This window comes from Lissotriton vulgaris, chromosome 8 (assembly GCF_964263255.1).
Source record: "Lissotriton vulgaris chromosome 8, aLisVul1.2, whole genome shotgun sequence".
NCBI classification, from domain to species: domain Eukaryota; kingdom Metazoa; phylum Chordata; class Amphibia; order Caudata; family Salamandridae; genus Lissotriton; species Lissotriton vulgaris.
In genome coordinates, this window is record NC_141696.1 from 267,507,081 (window position 1) to 267,524,032 (window position 16,952).

General features: G+C 50.4%; 1 pseudogene; it reads left to right on the forward strand.

Moving 5' to 3' along the window:
* The first annotated feature begins 15,068 nt into the window (after positions 1 to 15,068).
* LOC147696957 (zinc finger BED domain-containing protein 6-like) lies at positions 15,069 to 16,363 on the forward strand (annotated as a pseudogene).
* Positions 16,364 to 16,952: the final 589 nt, after the last annotated feature.

A 16,952-nucleotide genomic window follows, 5' to 3' on the forward strand; every position in this document is an offset into this window, starting at 1 on the left:
TAGTGTGCGACCCCACCCCTCCTTGTAATTTAAAGCTCCCTTGAGCAGCGGGCTGACGAGCCTGGGATCCCGCACCTACGCGCCGGAGTGGTACTATACCTGGCAGATATTGGCAGCCATCGGCGACCCCAGAACACTGCCTATCCCTGCTGACGAGGGTTGAAAACCCGAAACACGTGTCCAGGGATGGCGAAGACAGCGAAGACAGCAAGATCGAAAGATGATGCATCGCGAACACTCTACTACAATGACCAGAGTCCTTAGGGGCAACTTCCGCCGGTGTGTGAGTAGTGTGCGACCCCACCCCTCCTTGTAATTTAAAGCTCCCTTGAGCAGCGGGCTGACGAGCCTGGGATCCCGCACCTACGCGCCGGACTGGTACTATACCTGGCAGATATTGGCAGCCATCGGCGACCCCAGAACACTGCCTATCCCTGCTGACGAGGGTTGAAAACCCGAAACACGTGTCCAGGGATGGCGAAGACAGCAAAGACAGCAAGATCGAAAGATGATGCATCACGAACACTCTACTACAATGACCAGAGTCCTTAGGGGCAACTTCCGCCGGTGTGTGAGTAGTGTGCGACCCCACCCCTCCTTGTAATTTAAAGCTCCCTTGAGCAGCGGGCTGACGAACCTGGGATCCCGCACCTACGCGCCGGAGTGGTACTATACCTGGCAGATATTGGCAGCCATCGGCGACCCCAGAACACTGCCTATCCCTGCTGACGAGGGTTGAAAACCCGAAACACGTGTCCAGTGATGGCAAAGACAGCGAAGACAGCAAGATCGAAAGTTGATGCATCGCGAACACTCTACTACAATGACCAGAGTCCTTAGGGGCAACTTCCGCCGGTGTGTGAGTAGGGTGCGACCCCACCCCTCCTTGTAATTTAAAGCTCCCATGAGCAGCGGGCTGACGAGCCTGGGATCCCGCACCTACGCGCCGGAGTGCTACTATACCTGGCAGATATTGGCAGCCATCGGCGACCCCAGAACAATGCCTATCCCGGCTGACGAGGGTTGAAAACCCGAAACACATGTCCAGGGATGGCGAAGACAGGGAAGACAGCGAGATCGAAAGATGATGCATCGCGAACACTCTACTACAATGACCAGAGTCCTTAGGGGCAACTTCCGCCGGTGTGTGAGTAGTGTGCGACCCCACCCCTCCTTGTAATTTAAAGCTCCCTTGAGCAGCGGGCTGACGAGCCTGGAAACCCGCACCTACGCCCCTGAGTGGTACTATACCAGGCAGATATTGGCAGCCATCGGCGACCCCAGAACACTGCCTATCCCTGCTGACGAGGGTTGAAAACCCGAAACACGTGTCCAGGGATGGCGAAGACAGCGAAGACAGCAAGATCGAAAGATGATGCATCGCGAACACTCTACTACAATGACCAGAGTCCTTAGGGGCAACTTCCGCTGGTGTGTGAGTAGTGTGCGACCCCACCCCTCCTTGTAATTTAAAGCTCCCTGGAGCAGCGGGCTGACGAGCCTGGGATCCCGCACCTATGCGCCGGAGTGGTACTATACCTGGCAGATATTGGCAGCCATCGACGACCCCAGAACACTGCCTATCCCTGCTGACGAGGGTTGAAAACCCAAAACACGTGTCCAGGAATGGCGAAGACAGCGAAGACAGCAAGATCGAAAGATGATGCATCGCGAACACTCTACTACAATGACCAGAGTCCTTAGGGGCAACTTCCGCCGGTGAGTGAGTAGTGTGCGACCCCACCCCTCCTTGTAATTTAAAGCTCCCTTGAGCAGCGGGCTGATGAGCCTGGGATCCCGCACCTACGCGCCGGAGTGGTACTATACCTGGAAGATATTGGCAGCCATCGGCGACCCCAGAACACTGCCTATCCCTGCTGACGAGGGTTGAAAACCCGAAACACGTGTCCAGGGATGGCGAAGACAGCGAAGACAGCAAGATCGAAAGATGATGCATAGCGAACAATCTACTACAATGACCAGAGTCCTTAGGGGCAACTTCCGCCGGTGTGTGAGTAGTGTGCGACCCCACCCCTCCTTGTAATTTAAAGCTCCCTTGAGCAGCGGGCTGACGAGCCTGGAATCCCGCACCTACGCGCCGGAGTGGTAATTTACCTGGCTGATTTTGGCAGCCATCGGCGACCCCAGAACACTGCCTATCCCTGCTGACGAGGGTTGAAAACACGAAACACGTGTCCAGGGATGGCGAAGACAGCGAAGACAGCAAGATCGAAAGATGATGCATTGCGAACACTCTACTACAATGACCAGAGTCCTTAGGGGCAACTTGCGCCGGTGTGTGAGTAGTGTGCGACCCCACCCCTCCTTGTAATTTAAAGCTCCCTTGAGCAGCGGGCTGACGAACCTGGGATCCCGCACCTACGCGCCGGAGTGGTACTATACCTGGCAGATATTGGCAGCCATCGGCGACCCCAGAACACTGCCTATCCCTGCTGACGAGGGTTGAAAACCCGAAACACGTATCCAGGGATGGCGAAGACAGCGAAGACAGCGAAGACAGCAAGATCGAAAGATGATGCATCGCGAACACTCTACTACAATGACCAGAGTCCTTAGGGGCAACTTCCGCCGGTGTGTGAGTAGTGTCCGACCCCACCCCTCCTTGTAATTTAAAGCTCCCTGGAGCAGCGGGCTGACGAGCCTGGGATCCCGCACCTATGCGCAAGAGTGGTACTATACCTGACAGATATTGGCAGCCATCGGCGACCCCAGAACACTGCCTATCCCTGCTGACGAGGGTTGAAAACCCGAAACACGTGTCCAGGGATGGCGAAGACAGCGAAGACAGCAAGATCGAAAGATGATGCATCGCGAACACTCTACTACAATGACCAGAGTCCTTAGGGGCAACTTCTGCCGGTGTGTGAGAAGTGTGCGACCCCATCCCTCCTTGTAATTTAAAGCTCCCTTGAGCAGCGGGCTGACGAGCCTGGGATCCCGCACCCACGCGCCGGAGGGGTACTATACCTGGCAGATATTGGCAGCCATCGGCGACCCCAGAACACTGCCTATCCCTGCTGACGAGGGTTGAAAACCCGAAACACGTGTCCAGGGATGGCGAAAACAGCGAAGACAGCAAGATCGAAAGATGATGCATCGCGAACACTCTACTACAATGACCAGAGTCCTTAGGGGCAACTTCCGCCGGTGTGTGAGTAGTGTGCGACCCCACCCCTCCTTGTAATTTAAAGCTCCCTTGAGCAGCAGGCTGATGAGCCTGGGATCCCGCACCTACGCGCCGGAGTGGTACTATACCTGGCAGATATTGGCAGCCATCGGCGACCCCAGAACACTGCCTATCCCTGCTGACGAGGGTTGAAAACCCGAAACACGTGTCAAGGGATGGCGAAGACAGCGAAGACAGCAAGATCGAAAGATGATGCATCGCGAACACTCTACTACAATGACCAGAGTCCTTAGGGGCAACTTCCGCCGGTGTGTGAGTAGTGTGCGACCCCACCCCTCCTTGTAATTTAAAGCTCCCTTGAGCAGCGGGCTGACGAACCTGGGATCCCGCTCCTACGCGCCGGAGAGGTACTATACCTGGCAGATATTGGCAGCCATCGGCGACCCCAGAACACTGCCTATCCCTGCTGACGAGGGTTGAAAACCCGAAACACGTGTCCAGGGATGGCAAAGACAGTGAAGACAGCAAGATCGAAAGTTGATGCATCGCGAACACTCTACTACAATGACCAGAGTCCTTAGGGGCAACTTCCGCCGGTGTGTGAGTAGGGTGCGACCCCACCCCTCCTGGTAATTTAAAGCTCCCTTGAGCAGCGGGCTGACGAGCCTGGGATCCCGCACCTACGCGCCGGAGTGCTACTATACCTGGCAGATATTGGCAGCCATCGGCGACCCCAGAACATTGCCTATCCCTGCTGACGAGGGTTGAAAACCCGAAACACGTGTCCAGGGATGGCGAAGACAGGGAAGACAGCGAGATCGAAAGATGATGCATCGCGAACACTCTACTACAATGACCAGAGTCCTTAGGGGCAACTTCCGCCGGTGTGTGAGTAGTGTGCGACCCCACCCCTCCTTGTAATTTAAAGCTCCCTTGAGCAGCGGGCTGACGAGCCTGGGATCCCGCACCTACGCGCCGGAGTGGTACTATACCTGGCAGATATTGGCAGCCATCGGCGACCCCAGAACACTGCCTATCCCTGCTGACGAGGGTTGAAAACCCGAAACACGTGTCCAGGGATGGCGAAGACAGCGAAGACAGCAAGATCGAAAGATGATGCATCGCGAATACTCTACTACAATGACCAGAGTCCTTAGGGGCAACTTTCGCCGGTGTGTGAGTAGTGTGCGACCCCACCCCTCCTTGTAATTTAAAGCTCCCTGGAGCAGCAGGCTGACGAGCCTGGGATCCCGCACCTACGCGCTGGAGTGGTACTATACCTGGCAGATATTGGCAGCCACCGGCGACCCCAGAACACTGCCTATCCCTGCTGACGAGGGTTGAAAACCCAAAACACGTGTCCAGGGATGGCGAAGACAGCGAAGACAGCAAGATCGAAAGATGATGCATCGCGAACACTCTACTACAATGACCAGAGTCCTTAGGGGCAACTTCCGCCGGTGTGTGAGTAGTGTGCGACCCCACCCCTCCTTGTAATTTAAAGCTCCCTTGAGCAGCGGGCTGATGAGCCTGGGATCCAGCACCTACGCGCCAGAGTGGTACTATACCTGGCAGATATTGGCAGCCATCGGCGACCCCAGAACACTGCCTATCCCTGCTGACGAGGGTTGAAAACACGAAACACGTGTCCAGGGATGGCGAAGACAGCGAAGACAGCAAGATCGAAAGATGATGCATCGCGAACACTCTACTACAATGACCAGAGTCCTTAGGGGCAACTTCCGCCGGTGTGTGAGTAGTGTGCGACCCCACCCCTCCTTGTAATTTAAAGCTCCCTTGAGCAGCGGGCTGAGGAACCTGGGATCCCGCACCTACACGCCGGAGTGGTACTATACCTGGCAGATATTGGCAGCCATCGGCGAGCCCAGAACACTGCCTATCCCTTCTGACGAGGGTTGAAAACCCGAAACACGTGTCCAGGGATGGCAAAGACAGCGAAGACAGCAAGATCGAAAGTTGATGCATCGCGAACACTCTACTACAATGACCAGAGTCCTTAGGGGCAACTTCCGCCGGTGTGTGAGTAGGGTGCGACCCCACCCCTCCTTGTAATTTAAAGCTCCCTTGAGCAGCGGGCTGACAAGCCTGGGATCCCGCACCTACGCGCCGGAGTGCTACTATACCTGGCAGATATTGGCAGCCATCGGCGACCCCAGAACACTGCCTATCCCTGCTGATGAGGGTTGAAAACCCGAAACACGTGTCCAGGGATGGCGAAGACTGGGAAGACAGCGAGATCGAAAGATGATGCATCGCGAACACTCTACTACAATGACCAGAGTCCTTAGGGGCAACTTCCGCCGGTGTGTGAGTAGTGTGCGACCCCACCCCTCCTTGTAATTTAAAGCTCCCTTGAGCAGCGGGCTGACGAGCCTGGGATCCTGCACCTACGCGTCGGAGTGGTACTATACCTGGCAGATATTGGCAGCCATCGGCGACCCCAGAACACTGCCTATCCCTGCTGACTAAGGTTGAAAACCCGATACACGTGTCCAGGGATGGCGAAGACAGCGAAGACAGCGAAGACAGCAAGATCAAAAGATGATGCATCGCGAACACTCTACTACAATGACCAGAGTCCTTAGGGGCAACTTCCGCCGGTGTGTGAGTAGTGTGCGACCCCACCCCTCCTTGTAATTTAAAGCTCCCTTGAGCAGCGGGCTGACGAGCCTGGGATCCCGCACCTACGCGCCGGAGTGGTACTATACCTGGCAGATATTGGCAGCCATCGGCGACCCCAGAACACTGCCTATCCCTGCTGACGAGGGTTGAAAACCCGAAACACGTGTCCAGGGATGGCGAAGACAGCAAGATCGAAAGATGATGCATCGCGAACACTCTACTACAATGACCAGAGTCCTTAGGGGCAACTTCCGCCGGTGTTTGAGTAGTGTGCGACCCCACCCCTCCTTGTAATTTAAAGCTCCCATGAGCAGCGGGCTGACGAGCCTGGGATCCCGCACCTACGCACCGGAGTGGTACTATACCTGGCAGATATTGGCAGCCATCGGCGACCCCAGAACACGGCCTATCCCTGCTGACGAGGGTTGAAAACCCGAAACACGTGTCCAGGGATGGCGAAGACAGCGAAGACAGCGAGATCGAAAGATGATGCATCGCGAACACTCTACTACAATGACCAGAGTCCTTAGGGGCAACTTCCGCCGGTGTGTGAGTAGTGTGCGACCCCACCCCTCCTTGTAATTTAAAGCTCCCTTGAGCAGCGGGCTGACGAGCCTGGGATCCTGCACCTACGCGCCGGAGTGGTACTATACCTGGCAGATATTGGCAGCCATCGGCGACCCCAGAACACTGCCTATCCCTGCTGACTAAGGTTGAAAACCCGATACACGTGTCCAGGGATGGCGAAGACAGCGAAGACAGCGAAGACAGCAAGATCAAAAGATGATGCATCGCGAACACTCTACTACAATGACCAGAGTCCTTAGGGGCAACTTCCGCCGGTGTGTGAGTAGTGTGCGACCCCACCCCTCTTTGTAATTTAAAGCTCCCTGGAGCAGCGGGCTGACGAGCCTGGGATCCCGCACCTACGCGCCGGAGTGGTACTATACCTGGCAGATATTGGCAGCCATCGCCGACCCCAGAACACGGCCTATCCCTGCTGACGAGGGTTGAAAACCCGAAACACGTGTCCAGGGATGGCGAAGACAGCGAAGACAGCAAGATCGAAAGATGATGCATCGCGAACACTCTACTACAATGACCAGAGTCCTTAGGGGCAACTTCCGCCGGTGTGTGAGTAGTGTGCGACCCCACCCCACCTTGTAATTTAAAGCTCCCTTGAGCAGCGGGCTGACGAGCCTGGGATCCCGCACCTACGCGCCGGAGTGGTACTATACCTGGCAGATATTGGCAGCCATCGGCGACCCCAGAACACTGCCTATCCCTGCTGACGAGGGTTGAAAACCCGAAACACGTGTCCAGGGATGGCGAAGACAGCAAGATCGAAAGATGATGCCTCGCGAACACTCTACTACAATGACCAGAGTCCTTAGGGGCAACTTCCGCCGGTGTTTGAGTAGTGTGCGACCCAACCCCTCATTGTAATTTAAAGCTCCCATGAGTAGCGGGCTGACGAGCCTGGGATCCCGCACCTACGCACCGGAGTGGTACTATACCTGGCAGATATTGGCAGCCATCGGCGACCCCAGAACACTGCCTATCCCTGCTGACGAGGGTTGAAAACCCGAAACACGTGTCCAGGGATGGCGAAGACAGCAAGATCGAAAGATGATGCATCGCGAACACTCTACTACAATGACCAGAGTCCTTAGGGGCAACTTCCGCCAGTGTTTGAGTAGTGTGCGACCCCACCCCTCCTTGTAATTTAAAGCTCCCATGAGCAGCGGGCTGACGAGCCTGGGATCCCGCACCTACGCGCCGGAGTGGTACTATACCTGGCAGATATTGGCAGCCATCGGCGACCCCAGAACACTGCCTATCCCTGCTGACTAAGGTTGAAAACCCGATACACGTGTCCAGGGATGGCGAAGACAGCGAAGACAGCGAAGACAGCAAGATCAAAAGATGATGCATCGCGAACACTCTACTACAATGACCAGAGTCCTTAGGGGCAACTTCCGCCGGTGTGTGAGTAGTGTGCGACCCCACCCCTCTTTGTAATTTAAAGCTCCCTGGAGCAGCGGGCTGACGAGCCTGGGATCCCGCACCTACGCGCCGGAGTGGTACTATACCTGGCAGATATTGGCAGCCATCGGCGACCCCAGAACACGGCCTATCCCTGCTGACGAGGGTTGAAAACCCGAAACACGTGTCCAGGGATGGCGAAGACAGCGAAGACAGCAAGATCGAAAGATGATGCATCGCGAACACTCTACTACAATGACCAGAGTCCTTAGGGGCAACTTCCGCCGGTGTGTGAGTAGTGTGCGACCCCACCCCTCCTTGTAATTTAAAGCTCCCTTGAGCAGCGGGCTGACGAGCCTGGGATCCCACACCTACGCGCCGGAGTGGTACTATACCTGGCAGATATTGGCAGCCATCGGCGACCCCAGAACACTGCCTATCCATGCTGACGAGGGTTGAAAACCCGAAACACGTGTCCAGGGATGGCGAAGACAGCAAGATCGAAAGATGATGCATCGCGAACACTCTACTACAATGACCAGAGTCCTTAGGGGCAACTTCCGCCGGTGTGTGAGTAGTGTGCGACCCCACCCCTCCTTGTAATTTAAAGCTCCCTTGAGAAGCTGGCTGACGAGCCTGGGATCCCGCACCTACGCGCCGGAGTGGTACTATACCTTGCAGATATTGGCAGCCATCGGCGACCCCAGAACACTGCCTATCCCTGCTGACAAGGGTTGAAAACCCGAAACACGTGTCCAGGGATGGCGAAGACAGCGAAGACAGCAAGATCGAAAGATGATGCATCGCGAACACTCTACTACAATGACCAGAGTCCTTAGGGGCAACTTCCGCCGGTGTGTGAGTAGTGTGCGACCCCACCCCTCCTTAACATTTATATCATGGTTGTGTTTTATTGTATTGTGCATAATTGTTCAAAAGCAAACTTACACATTATTTCGATAAAATATATATACTAAAATCCATTATGTGTAATATAATATATATTCATGTGTTTATTACATATTACTTAATTTAGAAACTAACTATTATTAAATAAAAAAAATTACAATTATAAATATCTAATTATGAATTAGCATGCAGTTCCCCATAAAAAGGACAATCAAACAAGTTACCTTAATTTTAAATGAATCTCTTTATTAATTAAATATTCACATTAATTTACTAATAAATACAGTCACAAAGATAATATATGACATATGCATTTAAATATATTTTTTTAAACATGTATTCACTTACAAACCCAACTTCTGATACAAAAACACCACCATATCAAAGAAAAAACACATATAATATTAATTAAATACATTTCTGTTATTATTGCTGAATATTATAGAATTGAATAAAAAACAAAGAAATGCAAAAAAATTAATTGTTTCCAACATTATTTTAAACTTAAATTTACATAATGAAATACATCTGAAATAAAAGTAACATTACATTACAACTTAGAAAAAAACATCAAAACATGTATTCTTCTATAATACGATATACAATATATAAACAACATTCCTAATATCAATATTTTTTATGGAGTATAAATGAATGATATTCTTGCCTTTGATATTTTGCTTCCCACGGTTTTGGATTTCACAATAATTTTGAAATGATATTATAGCTCAACATTATTTTTGAGTGATATTTAGTTAGGACACCCACACATCCACAGACATGTAATGTTTTTCAATTTTCAATATTTAATTCTGAATGCTATTAAGTCAATACAATGTGCCTATGACTAGGAAAATTGCGTACAAACAAACTGAGGTCCTGATACACAAAGGTAAGTAATGTAAGATAAGTTTGCATGTGTAGGTTGACTTTAGATACCAGACCGAGGAGTGAATCGCCGCTTTTTGGTACTCATTGTCTCTGTGTAGAGATTTACGCATAAATGTAGACTTAAGATTCTCCACCCCTTCCAAAACTAGGGGAGTCACCTGTGACCAAATTTTCAAGTGTAATGATACTGTTTTTAAAGCTCTCCACTATAAGCATGGGCGGAAAATCCGTTCCGCTCGCGGATTTTGCGGATTTTCAGTAAATTCTTAATCCGCGAGATTCGCGAATTTCCCGCAAAATCCGCAAATTCGCACGCAGCAGATTTTTTTTTCTTGGTGATACAATTTTGCGGCGTTCGGCGTTCAGTTTGCCGTCATTCAGCGTTTGCCAAGTTGTTTTTCTTGATATTTTGCGAGTGCTGCGCCATTTTGGATCTTTCTGCGGGATCCCGCGGGAGTTTGGCGACCGCGATTACGTCATCGTGGCTTGCCACCTTGCACAGCGAGAGTTTGTCAACGCGAGTACGCTGTGATCACGTATCGTGGGAGTTCGCAATTGCGAACACGTAGATGCGGTGGGCAGCAACAATCTCACACTCGCAAAACTACAAAATTTGCAATTCTGCACAAGAAATCCACCATAACCTTCTGGAAAAGATGATTTTTATCAGAATAACTCCTCAGGTTGACATTTGCCTGCACTTTTTTTTGCAGAGAGTCCATTTGGGGGGGGGGGGAGGAAGGAAGTGCCCCACAGTCTCCAACTTCCTGTTCCTGTCCAGCAGGCTCCTCCCAGTGCTTTCTTCATGTGCTGGTCACTTTCATTCGGATTCTTCACCTGGAAGGATTACTTTTTGTGGATGCTGCTGGATATTTGGATTTGAGGCCTTTTTGACTTTCTTTGGATCACTTTTGGATCAGAAATTTCACAAGTAAGTTTGTTTGGGGCATTACAGTTGATGCAACTAAAATTTTGGAATTTTCGATTTTTGGGCTGTTGTTGGGGCCTTTTGCCCAGGGGTACTCAGTGGTGGGTGGACTGAGTCTTTCTGTGGGGTCTCTTTAATAAAAACATCATGGAGGGCCTGGATGGCTTGGGATTGTGCTGATTTTTCTGTGATTTTCGTTTTTTTGGGCTGTTGTTGTGGCCTTTTTCCCAGGGGTAGTGAGTGGTGCATGGGCCTAGTCTTTCTGTGGGGTGTCTTGAATTTAAACATCACGGAGGGCCTGGATGGCATGGGATTGTGCAGATTTTTCTGTGTTTTTCGATTTTTTGGGGTGTTCATGGGGACAGGCCATGTGGGTGGGGGCCATTTTGAGTGCTGCTACAGGCAGGCCCTGGCCATGTGCTGGGAGGCAGGGGGCCATTTTGAATGCAGGCAGTGTTCCTAGGTCTGCAACCATTTTGCCTAGCTTTCAACCTTTATGCCCAGGGGTAGTGAGTAGTGCATGGGCCTAGTCTTTCTGTGGGGTGTCTTGAATTTAAACATCATGGATGGCTTGGGATTGTGCTGATTTTTCTGTGATTTTCGTTTTTTTGGGCTGTTGTTGTGGCCTTTTCACCAGGGGTATTGAGTGGTGCATGGGCCTAGACTTTCTGTGGGGTGTCTTGAATTTAAACATCATGGAGGGCCTGGATGGCATGGGATTGTGCTGATTTTTATGTGTTTTTCGATTTTTTTGGGGTGTTCATGGGGACAGGCCATGTGGGTGGGGGCCATTTTGAGTGCTGCTACAGGCAGGCCCCGGCCATGTGCTGGGAGGCAGGGGGCCATTTTGAATGCAGTCAGTTTTCTCAGGTCTGCAACCATTTTGCCTAGCTTTCAAACTTTATGTCCAGGGGTATTGAGTGGTGCATGGGCCTAGTCTTTCTGTGGGGTGTCTTGAATTTAAACATCATGGAGGGCCTGGATGGCTTGGGATTGCGCTGATTTTTCTGTGATTTTCATTTTTGTGAGCTGTTGTTGTGGCCTTTTCACCAGGGGTATTGAGTGGTGCATGGGCCTAGTCTTTCTGTGGGGTGTCTTGAATTTAAACATCATGGAGGGCCTGGATGGCATGGGATTGTGCTGATTTTTCTGTGTTTTTCGATTTTTTGGGGTGTTCATGAGGACAGGCCATGTGGGTGGGGGCCATTTTGAGTGCTGCTACAGGCAGGCCCTTGTCATGTGCTGGGAGGCAGGGGGCCATTTTGAATGCAGGCAGTGTTCTTAGGTCTGCAACCATTTTTGCCTAGCTTTCAACCTTTATGCCCAGGGATAGTGATTGGTGCATGGGCCTAGTCTTTCTGTGGGGTGTCTTGAATTTAAACATCATGGATGGCTTGGGATTGTGCTGATTTTTCTGTGATTTTCGTTTTTTTGGGCTGTTGTTGTGGCCTTTTCACCAGGGGTATTGAGTGGTGCATGAGCCTAGTCTTTCTGTGGGGTGTCTTGAATTTAAACATCATGGAGGGCCTGGATGTCATGGGATTGTGCTGATTTTTCTGTGTTTTTCGATTTTTTGGGGTGTTCATGGGGACAGGCCATGTGGGTGGGGGCCATTTTGAGTGCTGCTACAGGCCGGCCCTGGCCATGTGCTGGGAGGCAGGGGGGCATTTTGAATGCAGGCAGTGTTCTTAGGTCTGCAACCATTTTGCCTAGCTTTCAAGCTTTATGCCCAGGGTTAGTGAGTGGTGCATGGGCTTAGTCCTTCTGTGGGGTGTCTTGAATTTAAACATCATGGAGGGCCTGGATGGCTTGGGATTGTGCTGATTTTTCTGTGATTTTCGTTTTTTTGGGCTGTTGTTGTGGCCTTTTCACCAGGGGTATTGTGTGGTGCATGGGCCTAGTCTTTCTGTGGGGTGTCTTGAATTTAAACATCATGGATGGCTTGGGATTGTGCTGATTTTTCTGTGATTTTTGTTTTTTTGGGCTGTTGTTGTGGCCTTTTCACCAGGGGTAGTGAGTGGTGCATGGGCCTAGTCTTTCTGTGGGGTGTCTTGAATTTAAACATCATGGATGGCATGGGATTGTGCTGATTTTTCTATGTTTTTCGATTTTTTGGGGTGTATAACTGAACTGATGTTCCTCTGTCTTCCATTGCTTTTAGGTGCACAAGACTCAAGAGAACCACCAGTGCCAGGAAGAAGTCCTACAGCGGTGTGTGTGTGCAGCATAACGTCACGCGACGTCACGTCTGGCCACAGACAACTGCAACTCGTGCAACTGTGGCCTGCTGTTCTGACCTCTGAAGAAGATGGCCCCCAAAAAAGTTCCCCGTAGCTCCTATAGCAAGAAAGTTGCCAGTAAGGAGCAGAAGAAGCAAGTTACCAAGGAGACTGGTGTGCCGCCCGCCACATTTTTTGGGAGTAAAAAAAAAAGTACGCCTGCAGCAGCAGCGGGATCTGCTGGGGACCAAGCTGGGAGCAGCACCCCCGCTCCATTGGGCTCAGTTCCACCACCACCACCACGCCAACTGAAGTCCAAGCCCTTGAGTGCTGCAGAGGCACTTAGTCTAGTTGTTCACTTCCCATCGACCAGTGATGTTGGCTCATCGCAAGAAAGTAGCAGCAATGTCCCTCAATCAACACATGTTGTTGTAACTCATCTGACGAGTGTTGAACAACCACAGCCGCAACAACAACCACATGTGCAAGTACAAGCCCAAGTACTTGTGGAAGGAGAGGCAGCGCAAGGAGATGCGCAAGCAGAGGTGCATGGAGGGTCACAAGTGCCCACAATAGTTGTTCCTCCAGAAGTAGGGGCACATCAGGAAATCGACAATCAAGCCGAGGTAGCATTTGAGGAAGCCACTCCTCCTGATCATTCATTGTCTTCCTCATCCCTAGCAAGGAAAAGATCAAGGGTGGTGTCTACATCTTCTTTAAGCACACCTCCTTCTGCTGATATGGATCAAAATTGGGAACCAGCACCACTGCCATCTGAGAGTGAGGCACACCATGATCTGACAAAGGTAGTTAAGAGTAAAAGGAAGCTCGTCCAACGTCTCATAGTTATGGAGTGTGATGAGGCTCAACAAGAAGTGGCGGATACTGCTGCTGATGAAGACTCTCACGATGACGACCCAGTCATCATAAAGGTCACTGCAGCCCCAGCGGGCATGCAGCAAACAGACATTTTGACCCTAGCCCGAGAAGCTGCTGAGCGTGATGATGTTGTCGACGAGGAGGCAATGGAAGAAACACCACAATCATTGGAGTTAACTAGTACACCAACACGTACCGCTTCCATATTTCTTCCTCGCCAGAAGGGACCTCCATCCACCTCGACCTCAATTAGTGGTGGTGAAAGTGCAAAACGTACTAAAGTTCGGAAATCCACATCCTCCACTTCATCTGGATTTAGCAGCAGGACCACCACCACCAGTATCGCCGCCTCCTCCGGCCCACAAAGACATTTCAAGTCCGCAGTTTGGGACTTCTTTAGTGTTTGCCCAAAAAAGGAAAACTTCGCCATTTGTAGCATTTGTAAGCTTGCAGTTAGTCGTGGTAAGTTTGGTACCAACTTACCGGAGGCCAGAGAGGTCATCTTAAGAGACAGCACGCTGTCCAATGGTTTGCGCACCTAAACAAGATCAAGGAAGCCCGAATTGCAAGTCAAGAAAACGTTGATGTTTCATCTGATGATAACGAGGAGGAAGAAGACGTGCAAAACACTTCACTTACACCCAGTACCCCTGTCAGCAGCACACCCCATGTGAGCCACACTAAGAGTGTGGGAGAGAGTGAGACACCAATGCGAAAAAGTTCATCAGCGAGCGTAACTGGGTCAAAGAAGTCATCATCATCATCCCGTAAATGCTTGGTCCAGGGTAACATTAGAACCATGTTGTTTACAGAAGCACCATATGAACGCAACCACCCACTGACGCGTCTGTATAACACTAAGCTGGCTAAAATGCTAGCTCTGGACCTTCTCCCTTTTTCTTTTGTAGAAGGGATAGGTTTTCTAGAATTAGTGGCAGCGCTACGCTCTAAATGGAAGGTTCCTTGCCGGTTCTATTTTGCCAGAGTTGCGGTTCCAGCACTACATGAAGATGTGCTGGAGGTGATTGGGGCAGCTTTGCAGAAGAGTGCTGTTCACACTATACATCTGACAACAGACATGTGGACCAGCGGTGCAGGCGCTGATTACATGTGCATCACTGCACACTGGGTCTCTTTTTCAGGGGTTAAACCAAAGCTAAACGCAGGTGTTGACCCGGACCAAGTTTTTAAAGCTGCTCGGAAACATGCAACACTAGCCATGTTTGACTTGGAGAAACGTCACACAGCAGAAAACATTTTGAATGAGTTTAACACAAAGGTCTTTCACTGGCTGTCCCCAAAAAAACGCCAGATTGGTTATTTTTCCACGGATAATGGTGCCAATGTAGTTAAGGCCATGGAGCTGGGTCAATATTTCAGAGTGCCGTGTTTGGCGCACTGTATAAACCTGGTTGTTAAAAAATTCTTGAGTGATGAAGACAGTCCAGTGTGCGAGTTAGTGGCCACCTGCCGAAGAATGTGCAACCATTTCAGCCATTCTTTTAAGCCCTGAAGCATCTGAGGAGCCAGCTACATAAACATCGAATGCCAGTGAAAGCACTCATCCAGGAGGTGGCAACACGTTGGAACTCAACCTTCTACATGCTTGAGCGTCTGTATGAGCAGTATACGGTACTCGATCAATATTTCTTAACACTGGGTACAGCTCAGAAGGACCTGAGGCTAGATGCGGTGCAATGGAACCTAGTTAAAAGCCTGACAGACATGCTTCATCCTTTTGAGGTCTTCACACGTGCAGTCAGCAAGGAGGACTGTAATTTGGTAAAAGCTATCCCATTGTTGCGCATGCTGGAGCACCAACTGAAGGCGGTGTCTTCTATGTTTCAAAAAGATGAAGTAAAGAAAGACGCTTTTATTTTGGCCGAGAAATTATTAGTGCTCCTACTTGGTGATGAACGTCTTAAAATGATCCACTCAGAACAGCATTACATTTGTGCTACTATTCTGGATCCACGCTACAAAAAGGCGCTGGCAGGCCAAGCATTCTTTCCTTTTGGTGATCAAGATGTTACAAAGTACAAACGTTGGCTAGCCTTCTCAGCCAAGAGGTTTGAAAGAAAACGGCAGCAAATTGAAGGAAAAGGCAGTACATCAGCATCAGCAGGCCATCCCAAGTCAAAAGAATCCACTTCTGCACCTGTGGCTGTGGCACAAGTGACCTCTCAGCTGTTAAAGACACCGGCAACCGGATCATCTGCACCAGACACAACAGTAACATTGGATGCAGAAGAGGAGTGGCTAACTCGGCTTGGGTTTGGTTCTCAAAAGGTCACAGCAAAAAGTAAGCAAAGTGGAGGAACCTTGGAGGACCTTGAGTCGATGGTGCAGGACTATCTGAATGACTCAACAGAGGTCTATGTTAATGCTGACCCATTGGCGTAATGGCATGGGAAAAAAGAATTGTGGGCACAGCTCTCCAACCTGGCTATAAACTACTTGTCTTGCCCACTCGCAAGCGTGTCTGCTGAACGTGTTTTCAGTGCTGCTGGTGGCATTGTAACTTCCAAACGGAGCCGCCTCTCGTCCAAAAATGTGGAGAGGTTAACAATGATCAAGATGAATCAGCACCTCATACCACCAGATTACAAAGTACGAGAAAGCACGCCAGATGAAGACGAGGTGGACAGCAACGTAGATGAGGGAATTTCTTCTCTGTTAGGTGACACTGACCTCACCCTGCCTGAATTTGCAGAGTATGATGACGAAGCCTTATTCTTATTCACTGACACCGAGCCCTGAAAATGAGACAATGAATCAATAACTTTCTTTTTCGTCCTTATTCACTTTTATTCCTGTGTCTGTCTTTCTTTGTTGTGCACAGTTAATATAATTCAAACTTTAATCACCTAATCACAAAACAAGCCCATCAGCAGTACTGTCTTCACTTGTTTGCTTATTGACTTGAAGGTGCCGCAGTCTGCATTCCTCAGGTTCACAAGTTCACAAGATCATGCTCCTCTATCCTCCTCCTCCAGACTCCTATTTCCCTCAAAGCAGAGGGCTGGATTACGCCCAATGAAGAAAGACTCTGCACTTGTGGGGGTGTTCTACTTCTTTGCGGGTGAGTTGACAGCTCTGGGGCTATTGCTGGGAAGCTCTAATACCGGATAAAAGTGGTTTGGACCGAATCGGAGGCAAATTTTTTTTGCGTTTTTGCTGACTTGCTTGCCTTTGAAGTGCTCTTTGGGGGGGTTCTGGGTGTTTGTGGGTGAGTTTTGGGGTCTGGGAGCACTGCTGGGACAGTCTCATTTTGATTGCATTTGCTTTTCAGGAAACCCGTGGTGGAAAACAGGAGTTATGACCTAGCTGCACAGCGCGTTTGGACCGA